Below are 18,989 nucleotides of genomic sequence, written 5' to 3'. Positions count from 1 at the left end.
GTTGCTACACTGCCATTTTTATGAGGGGTACCGGTACCTAATAAGAGACCCGGGTTTTTTGTGTACTTTTAAAAGAGTTCTTTTATTAATTCCCCATTCAACACTGTCTTTAAGCCAAATCCTGTGATAGTACAAAAATATAAAACGTTTTGCGCAATTTCAATCTAACTCACTTTCTTCAATTTTAAATATACGCACTGTAAAAATTTTACACTTTTTGTGCGCATAAACTGCAACGCTTCTTGATCATTTTTTTAAATGTTTAAATATGTACCAAATGGGAAGAAATGTGTCCAAAATGACAGTACAATGCCAACGGAATCACTTGATAAATGTACAGGACTAAGTCTAAGAGACAGCTTTGTGAATACAGAAATGTCGATATAAATGAGCTCCTAATATAAGACCCAATATTACTATACGGGTCACATTATGAGACCGGTCTCATATATTGAACCTGTTAAGGGTCTCATTAATAAGACATTCGCCCGATAAATAAATGATTAACGCTATCTCAAATATAAGTGGAAGAAAATCGGTAACTCATTACATGTTGCAAGACACATATTCACTGGTATAAAATAAAGTAAAGATAGAAAGAGTATCAAACTTTCCTTCTCCATTTTCAGCGCCTGATGTGTGCATGTTAAGAAAACTTTGTAGGGGAGCAATTTCTTTCAGCCTCCATACTAACAACTCTCCACATAAGAGCTCCTCCGTGGCTAAGCGGTTAGCGTACGCGCCTTTGGCGTGGGAGGCCCGGATTCGATTCCCGGCTGGAGCTCATGTGGTTCGGATTCCCCGTTAATCAGTAGGTCCACGTCTCATATAGGCTCGCTGCTGAACGGGACGTTAAACTCAAAATCAACTCAACTCTCCACATAACGAGCTCACGTGACTTCCGTTATTGTAGTGGACTATTTCCTTTTGTTTTAGCTCGCTTCCACTAGATTGCAGCTCTTGCTTCACAAAATAGGTAGGGGTCTCAATTTAGGTGCCTATCCTCATATTAGGGGTTTTTACAGTATTTTACTCTTGATGAAGACTTTCCATAAGAGGTAGTTTAGTGGTCTTTCTTCGCACGAAATTTTCCGGAAAATCTTTATAATTTTGTGCGTATATTACAAATAAATGTTTCAGTAATAATTGCAACTTAACATGAAGTTCAAGAACCTGGAGCGAGAAAGTGGTCCGGGTCTTTTATTAATACCTTGCACCCTTCTTCAACTCACTCTTTCAACTTCTACCCTACCGTATCCCTTCCTTAAAGGCTTAGTGGCACCATCTATCGGGAGTTTAAGGAAAATAGAGATAATATACATAGAGATATCTGGAGAACGAATTGGCATATTTCTTAAAACAATCAATACTTGAACTTCGATTCATTAGTTGTGTTGACCAGGCACGTACACATAAATTTATTACGGCTGGGGTCTAAATTCAATATGAGGATAAATTACATTAAAAATCCGTAAATCCACCCCTAAAATTGGACTAAATTTACAGTAAAGTCGGGATTTTGAGAGTCTGGTCACCCAGGGTCCATCTTCTGGGTACGTTCCAGGTGTTGAGGTTCCAAAATCTTTCAGTTTTACGTACCACGGTTACCTATGTTGGCGTTAATGATGAGAATGAATGAAATGGTGGAATAAAACAAAGTGGAAGGAAACGGGACAACCTCAAGAACCCATGAGCAGAGTGTTTGATAGATCAGAAAGTCCACTTAGCGCGAGCTGAGATCGAATCAGGGACCCTATAAACAAGAAGCAAACTCTCTATCCTAAGCCACCGCGGTGGATTTTAGGAGACCTGCCGTTTTTCTTTCCTATACCACTGAAACCTACTAATTATTTGTTTGCAAGTACCGTATACCCTTGAATTACATAAAAGAACTTAAAAAAAAAAAAAAAAAAAAAGATATTAGCAACTTTAGAGTTTCTTATCTAGGTTCCATAAAAAGGGAATTATGTAACTTTACATTAAGCTCAAAGTTTTCTTTATATAAAAAAGAACGAATTTATGATTGTATAAAAAGTCATTTCTTGTAATCTTGATCTTACACATAAGATGATTTTCATTTCTTGTTTTACTTAGTAAACAAACAATGAAATGATAGAAGAGAAAAGAATCAGTGATGACGACATTTGTTCCCATTGGCTGAGAAGATTTTGTGATAGTTATATTTACTTGAGATACCTCACTGTAGTTAAACAATAGAAAATGACTGTATTTATCATTTATTTCTAGTTCTATTAGAAAAGATACGTAGTTTCCTGGAATGCCAAGAGCATGTGATATAGTGTATTGTGTGAAATATATACTGCTTTTATTTTAATTGCACGCATTACCTACTGGAGTTGAATATATATATGCATACTTCGTTTCATTTTATAAGCTCTGATTTAAACAAACGATTACCAGGTAAGATATTAATCAAATAATGTATGTTTATTTATGGAAAGTCGGGTGACCGCACGTCTTGGTTACACCGTGACGGTTCCGGTTTGAAGGTTCTGTCCATGTGCCCTAGCCGGTTTGTAAGCTATCCCGGTAAAATTGAATAATATTAAATTTTGTAATTTAAAAGAAGTTGATGATAAGGATGTGATTGTGATCTAAAAGGAAAATAAGGGTATGATCTGGTGTTGATATATAATTACTGTTTGCACTGACTTTACAATTCACCCGCCTAACCAGGCCCGTATCAGAGCAGTAAGAGAAGAGAAAGAGAATTCTTGTTGTGAGTGAGCTTATTTGAGTTCACCTGATTTCATAGTTTCTTAGTACTTATATGTAAATGGTGTATGATAAAGCTTCCAGATATTCCGGTTTAGTAGGAACAGTCAATAAGTTGCATTATCCGTCCCAAATTTACATCATCTGTCCCGGTTCCGAATTTACAAAGGTATCTGTTCCTCTGTCCCGAGTTCAATTCATATGTCCCCCCTAACTCGAATTTACATCATCTGTCCCTCTGTCCCGAATTCACATAATCTGTCCCGAATTTACAACATCTATCCCCTGCCCTGAACTTACATAATCTGTCCCCTGTCCAGAATTTTCATCAACTGTCCCCCTATCCCGAATTTACATCAACTGTCCCCCTGTCCCGAACTTATATCACCTGTCCCCTGACTCGAATTTATATAATGTTTTCCTGTCCCGAATTTACATCATGTGTCTCCCTGTCTCAAATTTACATAATATGCCCTCCTATCCCAAATTTACATCATCTGTCGACTGTTCCGAATTTCCACCATCTGTACCCCTGTCTTGAATTTTCATAATCTGCCCCCTCCGAATTTACATCACCTGTCTCCCTGTTCCGAATTTACGTAATCTGTTCTCCTGTTCCGATGGAATTATTCGGGACTCCGGGTTTGGATTCCCTTCAAAACGTAACTTAATATCATTCGCTCGTTTTTTTATATATAAAAAACTCTTTTTATTAGTCACCGAATCTCAATAAATTTTGGTGACTATTGTCCTATTATTTAATGATTTCTGATATTTCATGAAGGAGATAGTGTACAATTATGAATATATATGAATATACTGTTACTTTTCATAAGGTGTCACGATTTTCCGTCTAGAAATATAGGATCCCGGAATCCTTTTGAACATTGAAAATACATTGAACAAATAACAGTTTAATGTGATTTTACTTAATAGCTGTTGAAAACTGATTACAAAATAAATACGTAATTTTTATCAACTGAATATAAACCATATCTACATGTAGAAGACGAAACCATCTAAACTTTCAAGAAGAGAAAGGAAGGAAATATCGCAACAGCGAGATTAGCGCAATATATGAAATACAGCTTCAGACAAAACAATTCAATTTCTGAAGACAAAAAGTATACTAAATTCATTCCTCCGTTCGTGATGAACGGGGGCACGGTGACTCAGTGGTAGAGCGCTTACCTCTGGTGCGTGGGGTCCCTAGTTCTTTCCCCAGGCAAATAAAGTTGTGGTGGACAACATACTGTCCATGGGTTCTCCCACATTCCCATTCCACGTTCTGGTGAGAACGTAAACCAACGAACTTGTAAGTACAGAAAACTACTGTTTGTTAAGTCAAAATTGGGGAGGGGGCATGGTGACGCAGTGGTAGAGTGTCTACCTCTGGTGCTTGCGGCTCCTGGTTCGATCCATGCCCAACTAAGTTCCTGATGGACAACATCGTGATCGTGGGTTTTCTCGGTGAACTTCTGTTTCCTCCCACAATATCATTTCACCCTTTCTTCCAACATCATTTGATTGCCTTAATTATCGTCTCCCTTAGCCTAAAGGGCATAATTGTGGGACTTTAAACTAAAGGTTTCATTTCATTTCATAACGGAAGATTGTAAGTCATAATTGTATGTATAAACTACTGTTATAGCTTATCCAGAGTTAAGAGTGGACTGTTGGTCTTATGGGAACAGCGATGCCAAGTTGAGATTTAAAAACAAATGCAGAACAGATCGCGCTTCTATTATACTGCCGGCTGATGTTGCCAACTCACGTAGTAAAATATCCACCACCACGATGATTAATAAATAATAATAATAATAATAATAATAATAATAATAATAATAATAATAATAATAATAATAATAATAATAATAAACTTATCACATTGAATCAATTGCACTCCAAAGGATCAATTCCTTCTATTTGTTTTGTCTTTCCACTCTTTATCCACGGCCATCCCAATATTTACCCACGATTCGCCCATGTATACTATGTTTCTATTTTGGTTTCGAAATTTTCTTATTTGCCGTAGATATTTGTGACGCAACGACACAATATTCTCTCTGCATCGCCTTACTTTGTCTTTTCTCATGAACAAATTCAAGCTCTTTTAAACGTACGTGGAACGTGGATCTTTTAAAGTTCGGCCAATCGGGATCTGAATCAGGGGCGGATCCAGTGGGGCGATTGCCCCCCTACCCAGAAGAGAAAACTTTCTTATTTTCTATATATAAATAAAACCCATCCCAAAGTTTGGAGTCCTTAAAAGTAGCAGTATGACAACCCACCGCCCCCCAGAAGTCGGTCCTGGATCCGCCCCTGATCTGAATTCACCTGTTTGAGAACGGAATTGAGTGTTGGTGGCAAATTTCTAAAGAATAACTTATGGACCTTTTGTCTGATCACACTGTTAACAAATTTATTATATTTTACAAATCGACTGTTCTTTTGCAATTTTCTTAATCGCTTCTTGTTCGGTGTTACTAAAGGTCCACGTTATAACTCGCTTCGAATTTTGAAAACAGTTGTCCTGGAAGTTTTCGTGGCTTCTGATGTTTCACTCGCGAACCAGCTTATACTTTTACCCGGGTTTTTCTGCTTTACGTAATTAAACACGTTCATAACAATAGCCCTTTCTTTGCTCTTCAACACTTGACCACTGTTACGCTTAAAAGAGGTGCTGGCTGTAACTTCTTCCATTTTGATATATTAACACACACTCACACACATATACACAAACAGACACACCCGATTTTGTTCCCAGAACAGCACAGTACGTAAATAAACACAATCAACAAAATGCCGAATGCTCAGAGACCACACTCCGTCACACACTGCACAATAGCAGACACAACAGAGAAGAATTTTGTCTGGAGTCAGATGAGTCATCTAGCGCGACAGTAGTATGGGCTGCACTTTAGGACACTTTTTGGCCCCTGGGTCCCTGCCTCAGGACCCATGGTCCCTGGCCGGGGTCAATGACCTAGGGGTACATAGGACCACCCCCTCTAAATTTTGGCAGGGGTACCATGGCCCACCCCCTAAATTTTGGCAGGGGTACATAGGACCACCCCCCTTTAATTTTGGAAATTGCCAAATCTAAAAATTTGGTATGGTAGCCTAGGACCACAGTATGTACCTCTATCAGTATTGGGGGTCTATGTCGTTCCCTTTCATGGGTAAAAAATTGCCAAAAAGTCAAATTTCGGAGGTTTTTGACCTAATTTATCCCCTTGGATGAGGTGTTATTACCCTATATGGTTATATGGGCGTATACAGGGGTCCATTCCCTTTCATAAGACATGGGTATATTAATGCACCCCTTGAAAAATTTGGGAGGGGTACCTTGGCCCACCCCTTAAATTTTGGAAATTGCCCAATTTAAACATTTGGTATTATAGTACAGGACCCTAATATGTATCAAGATAAATTTGGGTGGTCCACCTCGTTCCCTTCTAGGGGTACAAAATTGCCAAAATATAAACGTAAGCAATACGTTGTACCACGTGTTTGGTTTTTGGTCGATTTTATCCCCTTTGATGAGGTGTTATTATCCTATATAGTTATATGGTCATGTATAGGGGTCTATTCCCTAAATTTTGGCAGGGGTACATAGGACCACCCCCCTTAAATTTTGGAAATTGCCAAATCTAAAAATTTGGTATGGTAGCCTAGGACCACGGTATGTACCTCTATCCGTATTGGGGGTCTATGTCGTTCCCTTTCATGGGTAAAAAATTGCCAAAAAGTCAAATTTCGGGGGTTTTTGACCTAATTTATCCCCTTTGATGAGGTGTTATTACCCTATATGGTTATATGGGCGTATACAGGGGTCCATTCCCTTTCATAAGACATGGGTATATTAATGCACCCCTTGAAAAATTTGGGAGGGGTACCTTGGCCCACCCCTTAAATTTTGGAAATTGCTCATTTTATATATTTGGTATTATAGTATTGGACCCTAACATGTATTATAATAAATTTGGGTGGTCCACCTCGTTCACTTCTAGGGCTACAAAATTGCCAAAATATAAACGTAAGCAATACGTTGTACCACGTGTTTGTTCTTTTGGCCCAATTTATCCTCTTGGATGAGGTTCTATTACCTTATATGGTTATGTATAGGGGTCTATTCCCTATCATAAGACATAGGTACATTTGTGCACTCCTTTAAAAATTTGGGAGGGGTACTTTGGCCCACCCCTTAAATTTTAGAAATTGCTCATTTTATATATGTGGTATTATAGTACTGGACCCTAACATGTATTATGATAAATTTGGGTGGTCCACCTCGTTCCCTTTTAGGGGTACAAAATTGCCAAAATATAAACGTAAGCAATACGTTGTACCACGTGTTTGGTTTTGACCTAAGTTATCCCCTTGGATGAGATCCTATTACCTTATATGGTTATATGGTTATGTATAGGGGTCTATTCCCTATCATAAGACATAGGTACATTTGTGCACTCCTTTAAAAATTTGGGAGGGGTACCTTGGCCCACCCCTTAAATTTTAGAAATTGCTCATTTTATATATTTGGTATTATAGTACTGGACCCTAACATCTATTATGATAAATTTGGGTGGTCCACCTGGTTCCCTTTTAGGGGTACAAAATTGTCAAAATATAAACGTAAGCAATACGTTGTACCACGTGTTTGTTTTGGCTCAATTTATCCCCTTGGATGAGGTCCTATTACCTTATATGATTATATGGTTATGTATATTAGTCCATTCCCTATTATAAGACATGGGTATATTGATGCACCCTTTAAAAATTTGGGAGGGGTACCTTGGCCCACCTCTTTATTTTGGAAATTGCCCAGTTTAAACATTTGGTATAATAGTATAAGACCCTATTATATATATATATATTACTATAAATTTGGGTGGTCCATCTCGTTTCCTTTCATGGGTACGAAATTGCCAAATTTTAGTACAACCACGTGTTTCGTTTTCACCTAATTTATTCACTTGGATGAGGTTCTATTACCTAATATGATTATATGGTCATGTATAGGGGTCCATTTTCTATCATAAGACATAGGTACATTGATGCACCCCGGGAGGGGTACCATAGCCAATCCCTTAAATTTTGGAAATTTTTCAATTTAAGCATTCGCTATCATAGTACATGACCTCAATATGTATCATGATAAATTTGGGTGGTCCACCTTGTTCCCTTTCATGAGTAAAAAAATGCCAAAATATAAACATAAGCAATATGTTGTATCACGTGTTTGGTTTTTGGCCCAATTTATCCCGTTTGATGCGGTCTTATTACCGTATATGGTCATATGGTCATGTATATAGGTTCATTTCCTATCATAAGACATGAGTACATTGATGCACCCTTTAAAAATTTGGGAGGGGTATCTTGACTCATCCACTCAGTTTTAGAAATTGTTTAATATAAGCATTTGGTATCTTCGTACAGGTCTTCAATATGTACCACTATAAATTTGGATGGTCCACATCGTTCCCTTTCATGGGTAAAGAACTACCAAAAATCAAATTTCGGAGGTTATTGACCCTTTGATAAGTATTTAGCACGTTATATGGTTTATTACCTTTATATGTTTATGTTCTCTTTTAAATTTGGGAATTATAAAATAACATAATTTGGTAAACGTTTTCTAGGACCCATTGTAGATGTTGGTGTTCCTCTTATGGCCAAATATTCAAAATTTAAAGGTTATTGACCGGCTTTATTATTGAATAACTACAGGATTTATTACTTTTTCATAAGACACAGGTGTATTTGTGTACCAATCTTAAATTTTGGGAGGGGTACATTTCTTATTGTCATATCAATAATTGGTAATTGTTCTTAAAATTGGATAGTATCTCATTCATTGGGTAAATCATTATGATCACGTGATCAGTTATTGACCTATGATGGGATTAGGAGTCCAGGACATTGGTACGTTTAAACTTTGTAGGATAATTTGAGAATGCGTCATTGGTATTGATTATTACAGCCAAATATAAACGTAAGCAATACGATGTACCACGTGATTGACCTTGATGAGGTAGTGTACAGGGATACATAGCTAACCTTATTGAATCTTATGACTCATAGTCTTAAGGGAATACATGCTACAACACTGGCAAAGTTATTGTTGATGTAATTTGATTGGTTGATCACTATCTTTCGTGCAATCTGATTGGCTGATCACTATCTTTCGTGCAATCTGATTGGTTGCTGATTTTCAAATCTTTGCTGCATTCAGTTTTGTTTAACATTTAAAAGTTTGAAACTTTGGTTTGACATTTTTTCGTTTGATATTTTTCGTTTCCAAAATTTTTTTGTTTCAAGATTTTTGTTTGAAAAAATGTTTGTTTCAGAATTTTGTTTGAAATTTATGCTTCAAAATTTTTTGTTTGAAAATTTTTAATTTTTTTGTTGCAAAATTTTGTTTAAAATTTTCGTTTGAAATTTTTCGTTTCCAAATTTTTTTTGTTTCGAATTTTGTTTTTTCAAAATTTTGTTTGAAAATATTTTTCGTTTTAAAATTTTGTGTGAATTTTTCGTTTCCAAATTTTTTCGTTTCAAAAATTTTGTTTCAAAGTTTGGTTTGACATTTTTAAAAGTTTGTGCACTCATTAGTAAAGAACCGGAACTGTTTAGAACTAAAACCTCTGGCAACATTGTGGTGCAATAGTACACATCAGAATATGGGGTTGTACTTGAAATGAAAAAACACAATTCATTGAAATGGATCATTTTATTACACTCCACATACATCCATACCAGATAGTGGTTCTGGATATTGTCGATACAATGTATTTTGAACTTCTTGCACTAGTTTGTCTTTAGCGTATAATTTTAATTCCAATTGAAGTCTTTTAAGGTCTATTGCGATATCAATTGGTGGAAACTCAATGTCCATTTGATCACAAATAAACTGTTTATCAATACAGTTATGCACCCACGAACGATGTTGACAACCATCACAATATCTAGATACATGTTGTACAATATGCATAACACATTTTTCAAAATAGTACTTTTTCAGGAATATACTTGTTTTGTTGCACACTTCCACTGCATGTTTCACACACTGAAATACGCTGATGAATTTGTTCCATTCCGTTTGCGTTAGATACACCATGTTGCGAGGGACATGGAATGTACTATTTCTACGTAACAGCACCATCTTCTCTTCGAGGACTGTACGCATCACCACTTCATGATTTGAGCCTAATGATTTGACTATGGTCACATTTAGCTCATCATGAAAATAATCGTTCATTTGGTCGATTCGTGAACATAATATTTGCCATTCTTCACAGGTCAGTTGTACACCAAATTGTTCTGCTTTGCCCAATCGAATTACTGGTTCAAATGTTTTAGCACTGATACCAATCATCACATGTTTTGTTTGAAATATATTTATTGGATAATAGCTTGCGAAGATGAACTCTTTATCGTTAGAAGTACACATCTTTCCTCCTGAAAAGTACTTGCTCAAATGATTTCGTGGGATGACAGTGTATTTGCTGGTTTATAGAACTACGGCTGACGTCATTGGAAAGGAATGTGCTGACGTTTGAATTCATGGTTTCATCACAGTTGCTGACGTCATGCTGACCAACCAAATTCATACAACTATGTCTGACGTCAAAGGAATGTGCTGACGTTTGAATTCATGATTTCATCACAATTGCTGACGAATCTGGCTGTGTACTAAATTCAAATTGATGACTTCGACCCAAGAATCCTTTGTAACATAAAGATACAGATCCAGTATTTAAGAAACGCAGCAGTTCTTCTTGTTTTGATGCTTCCATGGGAAAATATCTTGCTGGTAAAATTATATTCTTATCATTTTCAAGCTTCACTACGATTCTTAATCCAAACTTTGTAGGGATCGTTTGGCTAGCTAAGATTCTATAAGGTACATTCTGTTGTAAATCAGTAATCTTGGTAAATGATTTCATCACATCACGTGTGTTTAGAAACTGCAGACAAGTAGCCATGATGATGTTATCATGAATACTAACTCGAACGATACTTATATATGACGCAAAACTGATGACGTTGCATCATGTTCTGACGTGTACTATTGCACCACAATGTTGCCAGAGGTTTTAGTTCTAAACAGTTCCGGTTCTTTACTAATGAGTGCACAAACTTTTAAAAATGTCAAACAAAAATTTCAAACAAAAAATTTTCAAACAAAAAAATTTGAAACAAAATTTTCCAAACAAAACTGTTCAAACAAAAATTTTTAAACAGAAAAAAAATTTTGGAAACGAAAAATTTCAAACGAAAAAATTTTAAACAAAAAAATTGAAACAAAAATTTACAAACAAAAAATTTTGAAACAAAAATTTCAAACAAAAATTTTTCAAACAAAAATTTCAAACGAAAAGTTTCAAACAAAATTTTGAAACAAAATTTTCAAACAAAAAATTTCGAAACAAAAATTTTTAAACTAAAAATATCAAACGAAAAATGTCAAACCAAAGTTTCAAACTTTTTAAATGTTAAAACAAAACTGAATGCAGCAAAGATTTGAAAATCAGCAACCAATCAGATTGCACGAAAGATAGTGATCAGCCAATCAGATTGCACGAAAGATAGTGATCAACCAATCAAATTGCATCAACAATAACTTTGCCAGTGTTGTAGCATGTATTCCCTTAAGACTATGAGTCATAAGATTCAATAAGGTTAGCTATGTATCCCTGTACACTACCTCATCAAGGTCAATCACGTGGTACATCGTATTGCTTACGTTTATATTTGGCTGTAATAATCAATACCAATGACGCATTCTCAAATTATCCTACAAAGTTTAAATGTACCAATGTCCTGGACTCCTAATCCCATCATAGGTCAATAACTGATCACGTGATCATAATGATTTACCCAATGAATGAGATACTATCCAATTTTAAGAACAATTACCAATTATTGATATGACAATAAGAAATATACCCCTCCCGAAATTTAAGATTGGTACACAAATACACCTGTGTCTTATGAAAAAGTAATAAATCCTGTAGTTATTCAATAATAAAGCCGGTCAATAACCTTTAAATTTTGAATATTTGGCCATAAGAGGAACACCAACATCTACAATGGGTCCTAGAAAACGTTTACCAAATTATGTTATTTTATAATTCCCAAATTTAAAAGAGAACATAAACATATAAAGGTAATAAACCATATAACGTGCTAAATACTTATCAAAGGGTCAATAACCTCCGAAATTTGATTTTTGGTAGTTCTTTACCCATGAAAGGGAACGATGTGGACCATCCAAATTTATAGTGGTACATATTGAAGACCTGTACGAAGATACCAAATGCTTATATTAAACAATTTCTAAAACTGAGTGGATGAGTCAAGATACCCCTCCCAAATTTTTAAAGGGTGCATCAATGTACTCATGTCTTATGATAGGAAATGAACCTATATACATGACCATATGACCACATACGGTAATAAGACCGCATCAAACGGGATAAATTGGGCCAAAAACCAAACACGTGATACAACATATTGCTTATGTTTATATTTTGGCATTTTTTACTCATGAAAGGGAACAAGGTGGACCACCCAAATTTATCATGATACATATTGAGGTCATGTACTATGATAGCGAATGCTTAAATTGAAAAATTTCCAAAATTTAAGGGATTGGCTATGGTACCCCTCCCGGGGTGCATCAATGTACCTATGTCTTATGATAGAAAATGGACCCCTATACATGACTATATAATCATATTAGGTAATAGGACCTCATCCAAGTGAATAAATTAGGTGAAAACGAAACACGTGGTTGTACTAAAATTTGGCAATTTCGTACCCATGAAAGGAAACGAGATGGACCACCCAAATTTATAGTAATATATATATATATATATATATATAATAGGGTCTTATACTATTATACCAAATGTTTAAACTGGGCAATTTCCAAAATAAAGAGGTGGGCCAAGGTACCCCTCCCAAATTTTTAAAGGGTGCATCAATATACCCATGTCTTATAATAGGGAATGGACTAATATACATAACCATATAATCATATAAGGTAATAGGACCTCATCCAAGGGGATAAATTGAGCCAAAACAAACACGTGGTACAACGTATTGCTTACGTTTATATTTTGACAATTTTGTACCCCTAAAAGGGAACCAGGTGGACCACCCAAATTTATCATAATAGATGTTAGGGTCCAGTACTATAATACCAAATATATAAAATGAGCAATTTCTAAAATTTAAGGGGTGGGCCAAGGTACCCCTCCCAAATTTTTAAAGGAGTGCACAAATGTACCTATGTCTTATGATAGGGAATAGACCCCTATACATAACCATATAACCATATAAGGTAATAGGATCTCATCCAAGGGGATAACTTAGGTCAAAACCAAACACGTGGTACAGTCAGCGACTGTAAAAAGTGGAGGTTGGATACATAAGAAATGATAGCTTTTTCCAGTAGCAGGATAGTTTCACTCTATGTCTGATAGTTGGACAACCAACATGACAGCAAATACATGCCCGAAAACATAACATGCCAGGATATTCCTCCATTTGGAGGAAAAAGTATTACTATCTGAGAGCATCACTTAGAGAAACAACCACGAGATAAATCTACAGAAATTCCATTTACCTTAAGATCAAAGAGATAGGAATTAATGCAAAGGAAACGAAAACAATAATACGCATCATGCAGAGACCGAAAAAGTATGGAAAGCTAAACAAAATGAGAAAAGAAGGAAAGGAAAGAGCAAAAGACATGGGAATAAATTAAATTTTAACACTTAAGGATAAACAGTGTCCGTCTTTCCCCCTGCCCCCATCGTGGGTTTTCTCCCTTCATAGGATAAATCTCTTTCAGTATCAAACGCGAACATCATTTATAGTGTTGGAAAAAATTTAACTCAGTCTAGGCCGAGACTCGAACCCCACACCCTTAGAATGACAGTCTCACGCGTTATCCACTTACCTACACAGGCTCTATCTATAAGTCAGCTATTACCCGCGCTGTTATCAAACGTGTTAACTCAGCCATTGTCGGTGAGCCACCCCAGTTCCATTTGAGGTTTAAATTTTATTTACCTCACTTAGCCATCTATGGGTAGCAGTCCCCTTGCTTTCATAAAAAAACATTTGTTCTGTAGATTAAAATCAAGAATGAATTAATCTGTACTCTTGGGAGCTTACTGGTGCACCAACATATCTATCTATCTATATATATATGTCTATATATATATATATATATATATATATATATATATATATATATATATATATATATATATATATATATGTGTGTGTGTGTGTGTGTGTGTGTGTGTGTGTCGAATTGATTTTGTATTAAAAGAGCGACTTCGTAAATTTACGGAACGCGTGTTAACACAACAGTAAGGACATCTCGTAACGTTGTTACGTAACACACGGAGTGTAAATAAACTTTCAAAACCAGAAGTCGGAAGATATGCCGTAGGTAAGTCGGTAAGACGTCTGCTTGCTGAGTGGAGAAATACGGGTTCAAATCTGGGCTGTTACTTTTTTTTTTTTTTGTTCCGTTGAAAATACATTTCTATATTTTTGCGTTTGAAATTGCTTTCTTTCATTTTTTGTAGATTATCTTAAATTAGTGAAGGCCAAGTAAGATCAGATTACATATATGTCTGCTTTATCTGTGTGTACAGTCCAGATATGGAGTGGGTCAATTGTGTCAAGATTTGTGAGTAGGTCAGTGGATCGTGGGTCAACAGGACGTGACTCATTGTGACACACCACCCACCGTGACCTCTCTGACTCACGCTGACCCTACGTTTTAAATTTTAAGGTGTCCCTCTTTATTCGGCCTCCCTCCTTCAAGGTCTCCCTCCTTATTATTAAATTCAATGTATAGATAATTATTGAGTTGAATTGATTTTGAGTTTAGCGCCCTTTTCAGCAGCGAGGCTATATGAGACGGGACCTACTGATTAACATGTAATCCGAAACACATGAGCTCCCGTTGGAATCAAACCACGGTCTCCCACGCCACAGGTATATAATTGTGTCTTATATAGCAGTTAATATTCTTGCTATAAAGTATAAAGTTAAAGAAACTTGTAGCTTCACGAAAGGCATTTGTTGGTCCTTCAAGGTCAACACAAAAACAAAAAAAAAAACTAATACTAGGTGTGTCTTTACAAGTGACTACTATGATAACAACAGAATGCTGCCTACGTTTAACATATTATGCCTCCGGGGGTTAGTAAAACACTGAACTGTGTGAAAATCGCTGCACACAACAGGTCTTAGGAACACTCACAAATACGTAAAATTGAAAGAACAGAAAATAGTGCATTTTTGAAATAAGCATACAATTCACACTTCACGCAAAGTTCCAATATGGGAAATCAGTCAATATCTTCAGTTGGAATTACTGAAAAAGACAGAAACTGGCTATTTAAAATTCCAAGTGTAAACCTGCGCTTGGAGCGATTCTATTAGCTATATCACAACGCATTTTCGTGAGTTGCCTCTGTGGTCAAGCGTGCTTAATAGCGCTGTTAAATTTCTAGAACCGTAGGGCGGCGGTTCGAGCCTGAGTACAGTATTTTTTTTTTTTCAAAATAGGTTTGGCTTTTTAAAAGTATATATGAAGTTGTATTTTGAAGTGATTGTAAAACAAATTCAGATGAACTTTCACATTTCCAAGCTCACTCGTATTTATTCGCCATGTCCCAAATTTCACAGAAATAAATCCCTACGTTAAGCGGGTTTACATATCCAGACTCCTAACAAGGAAGGGTCACGCAGTGGCTCCGTTGAGATCCGAACGAGACAAATGTGTTTTCATTTGATATATTATAACTAGATAGATCCCAAAGTTATACGTGCCACCGAGCGGAATATCGTGAGTTACAATATATTTTGTAATGTAAGAACTACAAAGCTGGCAGAATATTTTGACCGAATCATTTGTTCGGAAACGGTTGGGTAAATGGAAAACTCGGATAATATGTATCCCGTCATTTTCAAGAACACACTTTTTCGGATAAAAAAGTTTGCCCAGGATCCTCGCAGGGTCCCACATGGGGTCCAACTCAAAATTTTCAAATGACAAGAGGGATTAAGTAGCACATCGTTTGAAAGCTGTTGCAAAATGAAAGAAGATGCAGCAAGTCTCGACTCTCTACGACAACCCTGTGCAAAATGGCGGAGGGTCAAAATGTAAACAGAAACTTAATTGAAAAGTCAATGGTCACCCCTATAAATCGGAAACGGTGAAAAATGTGAAAATAGGAAAGGAAGTGTGGCATTATTTTCAAAGTACAACAATTTAAGGTAAAACGTCTTGTCCCAGGGTCCCCACATGGTCCCAGGTGGGGTCCAACTAAAAAGTTTCAAATAGCAAGAGGGGTTAAGTAGCTCATCGTTTGCAAGATCTTCTTAAATGAAAGTAGATGGAGCAAGTCTCTACTCTCTACGACAACTCTGTCCAAAATTGCGGCGGGTCAAAAAGTAATCAAAAGCTTATTTGATAAACTATGGCCACCTCGAATCCAAGATGGCCGGTTAAAACTTATGTCGTTCATAACAGTACAAATTTAAATCTCTATTTTTCTCTATTATACATTTAGAAACAACAGGAAGATTAAAGAACAATTGAATTTCGATTCACCTCAACTATAATTTCATTCGGTAACAACACATATATGTTTTGTTTGGTTCCCTCGCCATCATTTACTTTAATATAACGAATATGCGATGAACACACAACTCTGACTTCCACTAATTTTGTCATACGTAGTTCATGCATAAAGGACTTGCTGCACCAGTAGGTGGGTGGCTCTATTGTAATTCGTAACTGCGTATTCGTGGCGGTTACATTTGTATGTCATTCGTTGGTTTGATCATAATACTCCAAGCAATACCAAATATACAAAAAAAAAAAAAATCATTTGCAAGATTGGCGAGTAGTACCAAACCATGTGTAAGTCATTTCAGTACTTCGAGTTGCGCCAAACTTTGTTGGTTTAATTACAGTATTCCAAGAAATAACATATTTATATACAAACTCATTTTTCACGCTGGCAGCCATATTGGATTACCTCCAACACCAGTGGTTTGAGCTGGACATGCGTGCGATACATACTATGGCATTTTGAACTCAAGACGTTTCGTTTTTTGAACATTTCGCATCTTTTCGTCATCCACTGATCAACATTCATGCCAAATTTGGTTTTCCTAGCTTCAGCAGTTTGGTATGCCTATCCTTTCGATATAGGTTTTAAGCTGTCTCTTGGATTCAAGGTGGCCATAGATTTTCAATTAAGCTTTTGCTTATATTTTGACCCGCCGCAATTTTGGACAGGGTTGTCGAAGAAAGTCGAGACGTGCTCCATCTTCTTTCACTTAACAAGAGCTTTAAAACGATGTCCTACCTCTCTTGCCATTTGAAACTTTTTAGTTGAACTCCACCTGGGACCATGTGGGGACCCTGGAACAAGACATTTTCACGTTGTGCTTTGAAAATAATGCCACGCTTTCTTTCCTGTTTCCACATTTGTTTTACCGTTTCCGATTTATAGGGGTAGTCATGGACTTTCCAATTAAGATTTTATTTACACTTTGACCCGTCGCCCTTTTGCACACGGTTGTTGTAGAGAGTCGAGACTTGCTGCATTTTCTTTCATTTTACAACAGATTTCAAATGATGTGCCACTTAACCCCCCTTGCCATTTGAAAATTTTGAGTTGGACCCCATCTGGGACCCCGCGGGGGACCCTGGGGCATTTTTTCTTACCACAAAAAGTTTCTCGTTGAAAATGGTGGGATAAGTGTTGGCAGAGTTTTTCACTTACTCAACCATTTCCGAACAAATGACGGTTCAAACTATTCTGCATGGTAATTTTTTGTAGTTCTTACATTACAAAATATGTTGTAACTCACGATATTCCCCCGGTGGCACGTATAACTTTGGGATCCATCTAGTTATAACATATAAAATGCAAACACAATGGTCTCGTTCCGATCTCTGCGGAGCCACTGCGTGACCCTTCCTTGTAAGTATGAAAACATTTACGTTCACTCCAACCTCAATCATTTCATGAATTCAACCTGATTTACATATGTTATTAGGACGTAAAATTGAATGTGATTTATTCTACAAACACTTTTATACATTGCAAGAGCTGTGACGTCTAAATATTCACTGAGAACTCATAGTCGTATCGCAATAAACAAAAGCGAGTATGGAACAGTAAACTGCTTTCACAAAGGTTAAAAGAAAGCCTGCAAAAGCATGCAAAATGGTCGAGTGGTTTAGGTCGATACTCTATCAATCATATGTTTGTGTGTTAAAACCCGATAATAAGTTTTTCTAAGTGTCTTCCTATTTTCATTTGGAGGCGGAAAACATTTCTTTGAATAACCCATTGGAAACTTCTTTTGTTTCAAATTCGGCTAAGACGGAACAAAATATCAATTGCAAATCTAAAATCCATTGCTGAAAACAAAATATAAAGTATGTTTTCCCATTATTATCCTCAGATTTGTAACGAGACCCGGGTTCGATTCCCGGAGGGAGTTCATGTGGTTCGGATTCCACCTTAATCAGTAGGTCCACGTCTCATATAGCCTCGCTGCTGAACGGGACGTAAAACTCAAAATCAATCAATCAATCTCCAAGAGAGAGAAATAAAAAAAACTTTGTTATGGTAAATTCTAGTTCAAAGTTCGAAGCACTTGCTTTTGCACGTGATTTTTTGTTTCTTTTTTCAGGGAACAGAAAAGTTCTGGCGCCTAAGAGATTATACCATATAATATTGCAAATTTGCAAGTGGATGTATTTACATTGCAATTTGTGGTAATAAAGATATTATGATTAGAAAACAATACTGTAATAAGTAAGTTTAATTTCTTCATCCATCGCAAGTCTTAGGGGCCCCTTATACCTCGCCGCCCCCCGAATATCGATATCGAAAATTTCGAATGATATATTCATGTCCATATATTCGCGATATCGAATGTTGATATATGATAATATATATTTATATATCAACGATAGCGATTTATCGACATATCACAGGCCCAGGTCCGAGAAGTGATGCTTGAAATATACTGGAATCAACAATCAAATTCTAAATAAGTTCTCCATTTCCGTATTCAATGTTGAGGGGGAAGAATGTGAACCCGAATAGAAATTTTAAGAAAAACAAATGTTAAGATAAAAGTAGGTTTTCCGTGTCCCCTTGAATATAAAAATTAACAGAAAACTATTACTG

General features: G+C 36.3%; 1 protein-coding gene across 1 annotated transcript in view; it reads left to right on the top strand.

Moving 5' to 3' along the window:
• Positions 1–2,228: 2,228 nt before the first annotated feature.
• LOC145684039 (major facilitator superfamily domain-containing protein 6-like) overlaps positions 2,229–18,989 on the top strand; it is a 116,421-nt gene continuing 99,660 nt past the window's right edge. Inside the window, exon 1 of the mRNA XM_081755866.1 lies at positions 2,229–2,421. The gene's annotated coding sequence lies outside the window, so the exon portion shown is untranslated. The remainder of the gene's footprint in view (positions 2,422–18,989) is intronic.

The sequence above is a fragment of the Thermobia domestica genome, chromosome 4 (assembly GCF_964235325.1).
Source record: "Thermobia domestica chromosome 4, izTheDome1.hap1.1, whole genome shotgun sequence".
Taxonomy (NCBI): domain Eukaryota; kingdom Metazoa; phylum Arthropoda; class Insecta; order Zygentoma; family Lepismatidae; genus Thermobia; species Thermobia domestica.
The sequence above is the reverse complement of the archived record's forward strand: the minus strand, read 5'-3'. Positions and strand labels throughout refer to the sequence as shown.